The sequence below is a fragment of the Dromaius novaehollandiae genome, chromosome 1 (assembly GCF_036370855.1).
Source record: "Dromaius novaehollandiae isolate bDroNov1 chromosome 1, bDroNov1.hap1, whole genome shotgun sequence".
Lineage (NCBI taxonomy): Eukaryota > Metazoa > Chordata > Aves > Casuariiformes > Dromaiidae > Dromaius > Dromaius novaehollandiae.
Genome location: NC_088098.1, coordinates 22,826,421 through 22,842,151, shown reverse-complemented (window position 1 = coordinate 22,842,151; position 15,731 = coordinate 22,826,421). Strand labels below are relative to the sequence as shown.

At 36.0% G+C, this 15,731-nt stretch overlaps 1 long non-coding RNA gene across 1 annotated transcript; it reads left to right on the top strand.

Annotated features, from left to right (window-relative positions):
- The first annotated feature begins 3,013 nt into the window (after window positions 1-3,013).
- On the top strand, window positions 3,014-4,782 carry LOC112987539 (uncharacterized). Its single transcript, XR_003260288.2, has 2 exons — window positions 3,014-3,388; window positions 4,639-4,782. It is a non-coding gene; the product is annotated as an uncharacterized LOC112987539 (long non-coding RNA).
- Window positions 4,783-15,731: the final 10,949 nt, after the last annotated feature.

The window sequence follows — 15,731 nt, the reverse complement described above, 5'->3', positions numbered from 1 at the left end:
AAAAGGCACTTACAAAAGTTAAAAAGAATGTCATGCACAGTGACTAAAACTAAACTAAATGAAACTAAACTAAAATTGTGCAAAAATATATGGAAAATTTTAATTTACTTTGCAAATACTGCTTTGCATAAAATCATTTGGAAAGAAGTAATGGTAAAACAGGTGCTAAAAGAAAGTAATGGTTCACTCATGTTTGCAAAGTGATATGGTAATAAAAGAAGGCAGTAAGATTTTGGACTTTTTAAATGAAGTCATCAGATGGAGTGGTCATGTAAGACATGCTTATTATTTACAATATTAGTGAACCTTCACTTTTATATCTTCCTGTTCAAGGTATATCACCATCAGAAGGACACTGACCAACTGGGAAGAAGGAAATATGTATGTAGATAAAGAGCAGAGCCGCTCTCCCTCAAAGATTATGAAAAATTCTTTCTTTCACTTTCAGTTTGCCAGTCTTACAGCTGTTTTTTTTCAAAACTAAAGTACAGAATGAATGAGTATTTCATAGTCTTGTGCATGCTCTGTGAGACCAGGCCTTCAGAATCTTGCCAGGTATTTGGCTGCCCTGGCTTCCTACTTCTCTTAGTGGCTTTACCCCATGATATACCAAGAGTTTATCTTTATGTCAAACAGCCTTACATTAACACCTGACACATTTCCAACACACAGTATTCTTGCAATGTATAATTTCACCGCAACTGACAATAACATCTCATACAGTAGGAGGTAGATATGACTATAAATGGCTGTACAGTGAAGAAAACAAAACTGACATTTATTTTCAGACTGTGGTTAAATCAGCTTAATAAAGGTTAGAAGAAGCTTTTTATTTCAAAAATGAACACTTATAAACATTACATTGTAAAATCCTCTGAAAATTTTCTAACCATTGTAAAAATTCCTTCACTTTCCAATAAACATAATAATCTCTAGTAGCTGTTAACAGCTGATCTGTGTGTGAGGCATACCAAATATAAAATAGAATTCCTGTTAAGAATGAATTATGGAATTAAGCAAGTCCTGCTTCTTTAACATCAAGCTGAATGAACTTCAAGGTGACTTCTCCAGTCAAACTTAACTCTAAGCAAGGACAGCGCAAATGACAGACAGCCTTGTAAAGAAGAGTATCTATCTGGGGTGATAAGGTGCAAAAGTGAAACATGACCATTAAAAGTGAACATGAAGTTCAGTCTTCAGTCAACTCAGTAGCCACGTCTTGGTAATAAGCTGGTATAAAAGGTCATGCAAAGCTGAGAAGCCCTGAAATGAGTCACAAGGCTATCAGATGTAAAGTACCATGGCCATGGAGAAAGTAACTAAATTTAAAAATACAGGTCCTTTTTTATTTTCATAATACTATTTAGTTTAAAGAACCTAACCACAGAATCAGAGAATATTTGAGGTTGGAAGGGACTTCTGAAGATCATCTGATCCAAGCCTGTGCTCAAGCAGGGTCACCCTGGGCAGGTTGCCCAGGACCACGTCCAGATAGCTTTTGAATATCGCCAAGGATGGAAACTCCACAGCCTCTCTTGGCAACCTGTTCCAGTGTTCAAGCACTCACAGTGAAAAAGTATTTTCTTATGTTCAAGTGGAATTTGCTGTGTTTCGATTTGTGCCTGGTGCCTCTTCTCCTGTCACTGGACACCACTGAACAGTCTGGCCCCATCCTCTTTAAACCCTCCCTTCACATGTTTATAAACATTGATAAAATCCCGCCTGAGCCTTCTCTTCTCCAGGCTGAACAGTTCCAGCTCTCTCAGCCTCTCCTCATATATCAGGTCCTCCAGTCCCTTCATCCTCTTCATGGCCCTTTACTGTGCTCACTCCATTAGCTCCAAGTCTCTCTTTTCCTGGGGAGCCCAGAACTGGACACAGCACTCCAGGGTGTGGCCCCACCAGGGCTGAGTAGACAGGATGGATCACTTCCCTTGACCTGCTGACAACACTTTTCCTAATGCAGCCCAGGAGGCTGTTGGCCATCTTTGCTGCAAGGACACATTGCTGGCTCATGTCCAACTTGTTGTCCACTGGGATCCCCAGGTTATTTTTCACAGAGCTGCTCTCCAGCCAGTCAGCCCCCAGCCTGTATTGGTGCATGGGGTTATTCCTTCCCAGGTGTAGAATTTGACATTTGCCTTTGTGGAACTTCACGAGGCTCCTTTCTGCCCATATATCCAGCCTGTTGTGGTCCCTCTGAATGGCGGTGCAAACATCTGGTGTATCAGATAGTGCTGTGTTACCAGGATAGGGCTTATAATGTTAGTGTACAATCTATATACAAAATCATACAGTTATCTACTGCCCCTAGGAAAAAACAAAAACAAAAACAAAACAACAACAACAAAGTAACCCACACTTATAACAATAGTCCTTTTTATATTGCTATTGTAGAACAGTGTTCTCTGTAAGATGTGTATGAAAGTCTGCAATTTATAAAGGACTATGGATTGTTGCATAGGCATTCAACAGTGAGGATTAAATGCTTGTCCCAGCAAGCATTCAACCTAAATAATGCTAATGACAAATGTCTCCCTTCTTTCTCTCATCACTATAAACAAAGTAAGCCTAATTTCTCTGTTTGAATTTGTTGTTATCCTTTATCAAATAGCTTAGTAGAAGAAAATTCCGGCTTTTAGATATTCAGTTTGATACTTTGCTATAAGCCATTGATGAGTAAGTGACAGGTAAACCTAGTTAAATCGCCCTGTCTTCTATTCCCTGATTGTATGACTGAAATGTTCAAGAGAAGAACATAGTGAAGTTAGATAATGAATAGAAAATATGGAATGTTTTATCTCAGAGACAAATTTTCTGAAAAATAGCTGTATATTCTCAAGTTCATAAAATCACACATTTCACCCATATGTAAGAGTCATAGTTAATGAAGTATGAGATCTGATATTTAGGAGTGAGGTGAAGCTATGTTACCTTTTCTTGATCTATACACAAAACCAGAGATTGGGAGAAGGGGGTAATTTCTCCCACATTTCATGTTACTAATGACCAAGTAAAGCCAGACTTTCCAGGCTGAGAGAGAGGCAACTGAACAGCAATATAATAAAAAGCAAGAATGACATAAAAAAGTGCATAGAGAGCTATTATTAATGGTAGCTTCTAATAAAATATCCAGGAATCATCACATCAAAATGTGAGGTGGCACAAGCAAAAGGAGATGCTGCTTAACCCATCTAAACCTTCAGACTCCTTGCTATAGGGTGTAGATCATTTACATGAATTCAAAAAGCAACTGGACAAATGGAAAAAAGCCCTCACCAGGGTGCTGGAAGAGTATTCTGTGAAAGCATCACCAAATGGTCACTCTGTTCTTTTCCTCTGCTGCAGGTATCCACTGCTGACCACTGTTGGAGACTATCATCTATTGGTATGACCTGAAATAACTGTTCTTTCTAAACTCTAGCAAAATACTGTCTTTCTTCAACAAGCTTCAACATATGGTCCTTTCATCTATCCTCCAAATGCTTGTATAATTCCATTTCTTCATCATTTCAAACTGAGGAACTGATTTCAAAATTATAAATCCAAAAGGCCTATTTCTGTCCAGGTCTTCTTTATCTATTACCTCCTCTCTTTAATTATGGTACATGAACTATTGCAATTGGAGCTACATTAGGGACACCAAATGTTTCAAGCTATTAAAGTGAAGTGATACTAGGGTTTTTATATCATTATTTCTCAAGTCACTTTTATATTCCAATATTATTATTTTTAACATTCTATAAGTGTCCCTGACATAAACTGAACCATGTGGACATTTTGCTAAATGAACAACATATTCACTATGACAATTCAAACAAAATTTAATGTGGATTTTTTTTTCCACACAATTGAGGATGATAGAATACATCTCCTGTAATCCTGTTATTTCATTATGCACAATGTCTACACAGATAAAATCCTGGCTGAGTTACTTTGAGTTAGCTCAGCAAACTACTTTCTTCTGACTTCTGTAAAGGTTGTGTTGAGAGGAATTCTCTAGAAATTCTTTTAAAGTTTATGATTTTACAGAGAAATTTTGAGCATACAAGACATTTCTTGTATTTAAGAAAATGTATAAAATGATTAAAGAGCTCAGTGATAATGAACAGAAAAAACACATAAGTGTTACATTCTTATAACACTGAACAAGTAAAGCAGAAGTATCTGAAAGGTATTTTGATTCTTTGTGTGATTCACTGTGCTCCTACTTAGATTCTTTCTCAGCTGCCTGTTATCTGCTTTCTGGCTTTATTTTTAAAGAAATAGGAAACAGACTAGCGGAGTGACCCATGTCAAAATAAATAGAAAAAGCCAAAGATGTATGCACAGTTGGAAAAAGTTTTATAGTAATCTAACTGCTTGGAACAAATCATTCATTTGATGGATTTCACCTTTTGTTCTGTTTAAGCATGGTTTGTGAACATATCACAATTTTCTTAACTGTTTTCATTATTTGAAATTACAGAGCCAATATAATGTCTGAATTATACTTGCGCTGCTGCTAATTCATGAGCAAATTGTTTTAAATATCTGACAGTGTAGGTAGGCACTTTTACTGGTCTCCGAAACCCTGTGATTTCCTAAACTAATGTAGATCTGCCTGTGTTCATCAATGCTGTCGTTCTTTTCCCCCAGGCTGCTGTCACTGAAATATATCCACTCAAGATGGCTGCACAGCACACTGGGATCTTCACATTTGTTATTATTATTCACTTATTTATGCAGATAACATGCTGATTCCCCAGGATGATAAGGCGTTTATAGCATCTCAATCTTTGATGCATCTTCCAAAGTGCGGATGTCTGATCTCATAAAGATTCTTGTGATCAGGCACCATACAGGCAACTGAACCTCAGTGTCACAATCACACATATAAGTGTTGTAACTCTTGGATAGCACATTCGTATGTGGAATCCATAATAATGTGTGTTTCAGAGGGCTAATGCAGCTCAAAGCTATGAGCAGATAATTTGTAGGAACAAGCATTTCTTTGACCCAGACTAGTTCTTTGCTCACTCATTTACTCAGTGCAGATAGGCCTGCTCATAGCCTGGTGGAATTGGGGTGGTATATAAGGGTATTTATTTCATATTCCCAGAATTCTTATTGAAGTCTTGAGATTATGGCTGGGGTTATAAGAGAAGGGGTTAAGGACTGCCTTTTCCAGATGTGTCAGCCAGTCAACCCCTAGCAAAGGCTGGGAGAAATTATCACTTATACCAGTGTTAACAGTGAAAAAGAGTTTCTGTTGAGGGACAGAGAAGAGAAACAGTTTTGACTGGACTGAACCCTGGCAGTTGCCTTCTGGGATCAGAAAGAGCTTCCTTTTCCTTTATTTAGTTAGACTGAAAGCTCTTTCCCTTTCTGCATGCTTTCTTAGATGGAATGTCTTGATGACTATGAATCCTCCCAACAACTGAATTGGTAAAATGAGATTAATACGGTGGAATGTTTTGTTCCCTTTAGACTTAACTCATCTGCTCACATACAAGAAAGAGTCCAATATAACTGTGTTGCTTTTAGTTGATTTAACTTACCATTATTACATAATAATTTTATACATTGAATTAACGTTGGCCCAAATTCTACTTTGAATTTGTAGATGTAGTTCTTAGTGGGTTTAGTAGGCAGTTTAGTTACAAGTCTTTGCACATAATTTTCCACTGAGTAATGAGTCATTACCACACACCATTAAATATAAATGGTGAAATAAAATAACTTACATTTCATGCTTTTGTATTCTAGGTATTTCTACCTTTTAATAAATGGCAATTTTGAGTAGTCTGACATCAACTTTGTCAGTGCCAGTCATGTAAATGAACAGCGAACCACAAGCATTCTTGGACATGAGAAGAAGCTTTCTGAATTTTGGGTTTGCCTATACACATCTAAAAATCCCTGCAATACAGACTTTCTTAAGAGTTGTGTTTGGAGGAGATATTGTATTTTTAAAATGTTATTAGCATCTGTATGATAGTAAACAGAGATGAGTTTGAAACTGAAGAATAAATACTAGTGACAGCCTGAATCCAAAATGACATGGATATGGAATGGTGGAACCTTATTCATTGTCGAAATGTCTCTGTGCTAAAACTATGCTACCTCTTAATGCCATATGAAAACCCCTTAATATCGGAATACCTTTTTCACTGAGGTTCATAGGCAATGGTACAATTTTGCTATATTAACTCCTTCTTGTTGAAATCCTCCATGCTACCATTAATTCAGCACTATATTTTCTTCTTTGTTTTTTAAGGAATACCTTTTATGCTTATACAGTTCCAATAAAAGTGTATCCATTTGTGCACAGGTACATGTGCAAATGCATGTTTAATAGACATTTATAGTTTCATACAAGTAGACTTTCAGGATTAATTCTGCATTGTTCCATTGGTTTTATGATAATGCAGTTTCCTTGAAATGTGATGATAATTGTCATTATAAAAAGATTTATTTTTTTTCACACATGTCAGATAATAAACCGTATGTATAAATATAAAGTAAGTAAGCAGGTATTTCACACAGACATCTTGAAGATGTGAAGAAAATCTCTTGTTCCTCTGATATCTGAGATGTTATTTATTCAGTTATAGACACTTCAGAAAAAGGGCAAATGGGTGCAAAAATTTCCTTAAGGCTCTCCTTCCCTGTTAAAATGAGAGCTTCCTTTCCTAAGTATCAAACTGAAAGCATATAGAGCTTTAAAACCATTCAAGAAAAAAAATCCATTTGGTGTACTTTTAAAGAACCTTTGCATCAGGAGTAATTAGAATAAGAGTATTCAGCCATAGGGATACAATTTGTAAGTCTGTATCAAATATTCAATAGACTTCATAATACTCTTGTTTATCTCAACTTTCTTACATAATTTCAGACGTGATCAAAATTTTTGGCAGAGATGAAGACAAAGAAGTTCATCCGTGTCAAGGATGTGATGGAGAACTGGTGGTCATTATTGCATTGCTTACAGACTTTTATGGAAGCACATAAAAATGTTATTCTGATGTCTATAAAAATATCATGGATCGAAGATACTCATTAAAAGAATTTAAAAGGAGTTACTGTTTTTCTTTCCAAATTATTTATGTGGAAAAATTACCTCATATTAAAATATTAATTATTTTACCATGAGAATATACACTTAAAATTTTTATAATGGAGTGTTTAAAAAGTGTAGACCTAATTTCAGAAATAATAAAGAAAACCATCATTTACTGGACATACTCTGCTTCACTATGAATCAGCCACAGGGTGAAATCAACAAACTGCCTGTTCCAGACCTTTGTAATAAAACTCAGTCATGTGAATCCAAACAGTTAAGCAACTAATTATATATACACTTATAAATCATGAAGCTTGAACCTTAAAAAGTTCTAGAGGTCTTGTGGAACTCCCCAGACAGCTTCTTCAACTTTTATTCTTACTCTTCTACCAGAGGAATGGCCAGTATACATAAACTGTGAGAATTATATTCTTCAAAGAACATTTTGGTTGTTTTTTTTTCTCCTTTGCCAACCTCCTAGTTGGCTTTCGGTACTGTTTCATCTTTTATATCTATTTCAGATCAGCATAATCAGAAATATTTCAGGTGAAATCTTAGATCTATTGACTTCAATGAAGCAAGAATTTTGCTTCTGTGTTCAAGAAGAATTTCATGAAACATACTGTTAAATGTCCTTCCTAATTGTCCTAATGTCTGAAATTTCCATTACTTAGAATGCTGGCAGATTTCTTTTGGTCAAAGAATGATAGATTGCATATACTTCTGTCTTTCTGGAAGTTCCTTAAACAGCATGGAACAATCTAATTCAATGAGAATGCACATGCTTTGTATTTTACATCTCTTTTTACAGAGTTTTGTCTTGAAGTAATTGACCTGTATGTTCTTCAGAGATGCACAGGGGAGGGACAGAACCTATTTTACTTCTTTTTGTATATCATTACACTGTGACATGTAGATAGAATTTTATCATTTTATTTTAATTTGCAGCTAAATTCTACAGTTCTAGATCAACTGTGACTTTAGTAAAACTCCTTTTATCACCAGTAGAAATACTGTTTCAATACCACCAATAGAATCAGACCCTCACATTTAAATTCATTTGAAAGACTCTAGAATTAAAGAGCTTAGCCTTCCTACTTATATGTCACTGAAACATATTTTATAACACTTATTTTACTAAAACACTGTGTTATATTGACATATACATTTTTCTAGAGTAAGTATAGAAATATCCCATACATCCTTACATAGCACGATGTGAATAATAGTTAAATGTTCCTAAAAATCCGGGAAAATTGAAACTACTGAAAAATCAATGAGTTGCATGATATTTCTGTATTGATTTTTTGGAAGTGCTAAGGCTCCTCAACAGAACCTAGTCTCAGGAGTATAATACTTTGACACCAAACTGGGACTCATCAGGTCTAACTTAGGTGTCTAAAGCCACCTTGGTTGCCCTACACGTACTTTCAAATCAGTGAAGAGACATAGACATCTTGAGGGGTGGTCCATTTCCTAGTAAGAAAGGACACATTAATCACCTTCAAGGGTTATCCATTTCTCTTAATTTACGATAAAATGAGCCTAGAGTGTCCTGTTTGGATGGGACGCATCCCACCATGGGTGTACATGTAACACATCAGTGACCTATGGCAGACCTGATCAACATTTCTGTTTTCCAGATTTCTAGAAAGCTGTTTCTTCTGTTTCATCTTTCAGGAAAAAAAAAAAAAAAAAAAAAAAAAGAAAAGAAAAGAAAAGAAAAAAAAAAGAAAAAGATGTATATGCCTTGATTGTGGTCTAGGCGATCCATTTAATATTGTTCCAAGTTTTCTGGTACAAAATCCTTTTTCATTGTATTCTGAAATCCCCTGTTCAAAGAGTAATGTTCTTTGTACATCCTGCAGTTAGTGAAGGTAAGAAAAAACAGCTGAGAAAAAACAATTAAGTAAACTCACTGTGTAAGGCTTCAGCTGCACAGTGTACTAGCAACTGCCCTAGCTGTTTAGCAAGTGCATCCACTGTGCTAGGGTCTCTGTCTAAATTCTTGAATGAAAGCTGTTTAGGAAATTTCTGAGGACTCATTTTCTTTCTTAAAGACATATAATTTCACCAAACCTGAATCTCTGAGAAAAATAGAGTTTGCTGACATGTATGTCAATATGGTGCTTATCAAACAGAGGAAGACCCAGTTTCAATTCCCTGTTTCACTCATCGCTTAGGTGTGTACTCTGTGGATTTAGCCTTGCTTTCTAAATACTTAACAAAGCCCAGTGAGACTCTTACCAGAACTGTCTTATAACAAAGTAGGACATGGATTTCAAATTTAGGTTACCACTGTTCAACCCACCACTTTGAGAAACCACTGGAAGATAACACTAACATCTTCCTCTGCTGTTTCCTCTCTCAGATCCACATCCAAAATGCATGCAAATGCCATGCAAATAATTTTCTGTCCCATTGAAATTTTGGCCTTTTGGATGGAAGATAGTCATTGTTCTTTTGTTTTTCTTGCCATTCCTTTTTTCCACCACCCCTACCCAATCCAGTCTTGCAAGAGGAAAAAACAAAGTTTCCATCAAATTACTATTTTTTCTATATAAAATGAAGTGCTGAAAAAGACAAAAAAATGGAGAACAAGATTCAAAACATTTCTAGAAATGAACTTTTATCTGCTCAATGATTCAGTGGTTACCGTATTCACTCAGGATGTGGAAAGCTAATACAAAACAGAGTGTTTTAACAAATATGTGATTTGTCTCCAAATGCCAGAATTTCAAATTCTAGCTGCTGCCAAATTCTCAAGAATGTGTGTAATTCGATTGACGTGTAAATATTATCTAGGTTTTGTTCTGATCGATAAGAAACACAGAGTTGTCAGAACTTCCACATTTCTTGGGAAATTGGATTCTTGTTCTCCAGTCAACAAGTTTCAAATACCATATAATATTTCTGATTTATAATATAGTAATATGAGTGGATTTTCCCCTGCTTCTTATTTAGAAAAGGTTTTGCAGAAAAGGCAATCAATGGTAATGCTCTCTAATATGTATTCAGTTAGCTGTTGTTTTAAGATCTAAAAAGAAGAAATATTTATTGGGCATTAATTATTAAATTTCTTTGATTATATGCATTTGATAGAGGCTTTCGTTCAGCCACTATTCTCTAAATGCTCACATTAAACACATGTTCAGATACAACTGTGATGAGGGGAATATTGTTCTACAGTCTGATGGCTCCTCCCTTACACTAAGAGGCAAAGCCCTTCCTTCCCATCTCCCTTACATCCTTCCAAAAATTAAATAAATCTCTCTGTGACTGGTAAGGTGCGTCAGCTTAATCAGAGGCTCTAGAAATCTCCATAGCTATCTTCTTCACTGACTGTGTACTTCCACTGCATTTGCAGATGAAAACAGTTCTAAATCAATCAGCTACCTGGAAATCCACAGTTAGGCAAACAAATTCAAGGAATTTGAAACTTGGAATGAATGCTAGATAGCACATAAGTGCTTTGGCAAATAAAGGTCAATTGGCTTTCCTTTAAATATCCTATTACACCTTTATAATTAAAATACCAGAGGTTCTTTGGCTTAACACCTTCATTCTTCATTATATTTGGTTCACAGGAGCTAAACTACTAGTTCTCAAAATCGTTCCGCATAATCAGCTTTGAATCAAGTTCAAATTATATGTTCAGTGTTCAGAGAATCATATGATCTCATTCTCTGCTTTGAATCAGATCATGAACAGAGTTGAAATAGCCATCATAATCTTACACTGCCAGGAAATTCATTTATCCCAGTTCTTTTCTCCATAGAGAATTTTACACTCTATCTCGTTCATTATCCTTAAATCTTAGTTCATGGATCGTAGCTCGCATCTGTATCTATAGAGGTAAACCTGTCAGAGTAGAAACAATAGTGTACTTTAGAGGCTAGATCTGGAGTCAGATTAACCTTTTTTTTTTTTTTTTTTTTTTAAATTCTTCCCAGCTTTCTAAATTAGCAACAGACAGCTGATACAAAATAACAGATTGTTTTAAATTGGTGGAGTCACTTCAGATTACATTGCTTACATTTTATGATGTTGCTAGTTATTATCACATGATGTAATGCAATTTGTCAAAATGACATATCAGTAACATGGCAGAAACACCAGATGTCATAGGAATGTAAGAAATGCCAGCCCAATTTGGTTAATTTGTTCTTTCCAGCCAACCCATCTCTAATACTGGCCAGTACCAGCTGCCACAGAAGAAGCATAAAACCTTCTGCAGTGAAAAAAATTTGAAACACAAATGTAGAGGAGTAATTTCTAACTCCTAGCAGAAAATGGTTGGCTTATTTCCTGCAATATAAGGATTTATAATTCTTCTACTTTTGAAAACAGAAATATCATTCCCAAAGTGACTGTTGATGTATTTCATTAGCAATACTATCATTAGCTCTCTCTTCATTCTATTAAAACCATAAACCCAATGGTTTCAACTGACAAGGGATTTTATGATGGATTAGTGTGCTTGAGTCCTCACAGTTCCTACTTCCATACTTTATTTATTTTTCTTTTATTAATTTAAATACATAGCCCTTCAATTTCATTGACTTTATCTTTTTGTTCTTTTATCACAGTAGAATAAATAGAAACAAGAGCCCAATCTTTTCTAATAATCATCTAAAAGTACTGGAGTAACTTAAAAATGAGCAATCACTAGAGGTTAATAAATTTCAAAAGGTTCTCTTTATTCAGCTGAATAAACGTCCACATACTTGGGTGCTTCTCTGAAACACTGGAATGCTAGCCCTTACATTTCCCAGTCCATCCTCCTCAAGTGCCCCAGAAGCCTACAGTTCCCTCTAATTTTATGATTGGTCTTATTCATTCTCACTTTCATGGCATTCTCAGGCTGCTTATCCTGGTTTATTCTGTATCATTTAGGATGTGACTGGAATATTCAGAAGACCAAACAGTTACACAGGTGCCCACATACTCACTAATTGTTTGTGTATGTGAAGAAGCTAACGGTGATATATAAATCTCCCTTCTGTAAAGGCAGATTCCTCTATGTGAAAAAAAGGAAATCTTTCACAACAATAGGTTTTTTGAAAGATCCTATTTTGAGAGAATAAAAATGATGTTTTCTTCAATCTTTGCTCATCTGGGGAGTCTCTTACATCATCTGCCATGTATATAGATGACAAACAGTAAAGTGAACTGCTTGCCTATATTTTGTAAAAGGTTCAGAAGGCCTTTGTGTGAGGAAATTTTGGCCAATTATGGGCAGATAAAAGATTGAAGTCAAATTACCTCTTCCTACATACAGGAGTAGACAAAGTTAAGGAATACCTGCGTTGGGAAGAACATACACTTCCCATACTTTCTTATCTGAGCCAGTTTGCCAATCCCTAGTTTCCGCCATCTCCTTAATGAACAGAAGGCAGGCACAGTATAGAAAACTGAAAATAACCTATGAAATAACCTATGTTTTACGTAAGTCATGTTCAGTCAGATAGTATAGAACTATTTCTTGACTTCTGATGGGAAATGAGTGATCTTCATTTTACGTCATGGGGTCCTGATACAGCATCCATATAGCTCAAGGAGACTGCAGTGTTTGTTGCCTTCACAGGAACAGCACCTACCATTTTTTAAAGCAAGTTTTCCTGTTTGCTGGCTCTGTGAGCTGCTATACTACTTGCACTTCCTTTTAAAAGACTTACTAGTACTCCTTTGCTTCAAATCTCAGAAGCTGCAGAAAAAAAGATTATTTCCTATTGACAACAGTGCTACACAGCAATGACATGCCTAGATAATTGAAAAAGTATATATGCAAAGCACCATGGAGGAGTTACGTGGATGAAATAGGTGAAAGGGAGGAAAAAAAAATCACTGAGAATGTAGCTGGCTCATATCCTCTCCCTGAAACAATTCAGTTTTAAAGAAAAAATGAGATTAATATACAACTTCTTGTTCCTAAAAGATTGCATTAGCTACCGGATGATTCCCAGACAAAACAGCTTATTGAAGGAGCACTGCTAGGATGACTGACAATCTGAGCAGCCAGCCTCCTCAGGGGCACCTAAACATAGTGCTTCATAGCAATCCAAATCCAGTAATGAACTTCAAAGCTATTATCTGTCTATTTTGGTGCATTTTGTTAGGCTGCACTCCCAGAACCCCAGACTATTTAGGGGAAAAAGAGCAATATCATATACTGCAGTTCAGTCACACTTGATCACATCTCTTTAATAACTAGATGAAGCTTGACCTTGACTTTGATGTTTATAGAGTAAAGAAAAGGCAAAGCACAAAGCTGAACAGGAGCAAGCAGGTAGGCAAAAGCAGACAACCCTTTTTCTCCTTATAAACACAGAGTATTTTCTTTTGTGTTTTTAAATTTCTCAGTCTTTTATTTCCTATTTTGCCAGGTGTACAGGTGGCTTTAGACATCTGTTTTTCCATAAGCTCAAGTCAAGCATACTGGTCTGAGAGCTTACATCGGTCTGCAGCAGTTCTATTACTAAATTTATAGGAAAAGGAAGGATTTATTTTTAGCGTTAATTAATTTTCCTTATTAATGACTTTAAGATGCACTCAGATATTAGCCCACAAGTGGAGGCATAGGAAATGATGCATACCATGTCATTTTTCTCTTTCTACTCCTCATAATAACTTGTTTTAATCAGTCTTCAGTTTTAGACTAAGCTAGAATGTAAACTCCCACTTTTTCTGCCAAAGGTAGGCTGAAAGGTTTTGATGAGAACTCCGAGTCAAGTCCACTCATTCTGGTGCGGATTTCTGCTCCAGATTGCACTTCTACATCTAGAGATGAGATTGTGTGTGTGCACATGGGCTTGCAGAGGGATAAGGAAGAAACTGCATGGACATATAATGTTCTCATGTGTTTGGTCAATTTTTTTTCCACCAGATCAGCAGCTTCAAGTTCCCGAAGGACTGCTGAAGAAGCTCTTCAGGTCAAGATTGTTGAGATAATGAGGTAAAAGTCATCCTTATCAAACTGCTTGGTGACTCCTATTTACACAATGTCATAAACCTCTTGTACCTTACTGGGGTTACCAAGATCCTTTATTGCTCTCATAGGGCTTTTGTTTGATTTCTACAATAGTGCTTCAGTTCCAGAGACACTTGACTTGGATGGCCAGAGACTGTGCTGTTAGAAGCCGTTGTAAACCCAACCTGAGTTAGAGCCTGTTTTTTGAATAGCAGGACATGGAATATGAAACCTATCATCAGTCTGTTCGTTGCGTTTGGGAAGCCCTGGTTAGTCCTCTCTGAGCCAGTATATCTAAATTAAGTACCATGGTTTTATTGCTCATAGACAGTATCATTAGCAAAAGTCTTCAGGTTTTTCAGCCCAGAGGATATACAAAGAACTATGTAGAATGCCTCAAGCTCATCGACTATATAACTATAAATTGGCTTCTCATTACAAAAGATCTTAGGGAGGAAAAAGTAGATTCTTGCATCATTTAACTTTCTGTCAATATGGAAGTGGACAACATGTTTGTGATTTTAGGCTTTTTATACAGGAGGTGCAGTGTAGGGTATCATAAATTTTTGTAAATAGAAAAGGTAAAAAAAAATACAGGACTGTATACAGTATGGCTGTTTCTTCAGTAAAAGGACTATTAGCATACCACGAGCTAGCACTGAATCTGATAGCTGGATAATTTTAATTTCAGTATAATCAAAACCTCAGGGAAAACAGAAAAATACAGAAAAAGGCTTCTATAGGAAGCACTACTATGCATGTAGCTTTTTTCCTTAAGAAGTTAGTAAGTGCTGGTTTGAGTACTGAGGTTATGAAGCTAAGTTATAAATTACTCTGCAGACAATTAAATAATCCCTTTGGGAATTAAATAGGAACAATGGGGAGAGAACCGCCGTAAGACATTTTGCTAAGGAAAGCAAAATGAATTAATAGGTCTTCAACATTTCAAAATTAAGCCCAAGTGGATTGCTATTGTTGGAGCTGGTATGGGGAGTTATGTACATTTTCTCATTTTATTAGAATTAAATAAAAGATGCCAAGCCTTAATGAATTTAAATACTGATGTAATACAGCTGCTGTGAGAGGGAAGGCACTCATTGAACAATTCCCTTGTTTACTTTAGCTGAAAAGTTCCATGCCTAATAAGATGAACAAAAAGTCCATATTACTGTCATCCACAACACTACAACTGTGAAGACTGTACTATAATGTGCCAAAATCTTGCAACTCAGTAAAGGAATTGGTTAAAAAGCATATCAATATGTATAACAAGACAACAATTAATACACAATATGTTCTTAGATACAGTAGCATGTTTTCTAAGCAATAATGGGCCACTGTGCCTGATTCATCAAAGGATAGTGGGTAGATACTTTTTCTTTTAAATTGTTAATGAATAAGTGTCATGTACTCACACATTTATCCACTTTTAAGTTTTATCTTATTGTTCTAGAGATAATTTCAGTCATGATTAGGAACTTATCAAAGGAGTCAGATGTTTCTGTGAACTGAAAAAAGAAGACAGAAGAGAGGCTAGTTCCTTAGATCCTTGCAACCCCTGATATCTCCAGGTGGCCTTCTCCTTCCAACTATTCATTGGCTTCATGGGGTGAGGGCCCTGGTGATTCCCAGCAGAGTGAACAGCCACCAGACATGTAAGTAATACACCACTGTTGGTGTTAATTAATGAAGGGATCTCTATTGATTTGGAGAAAA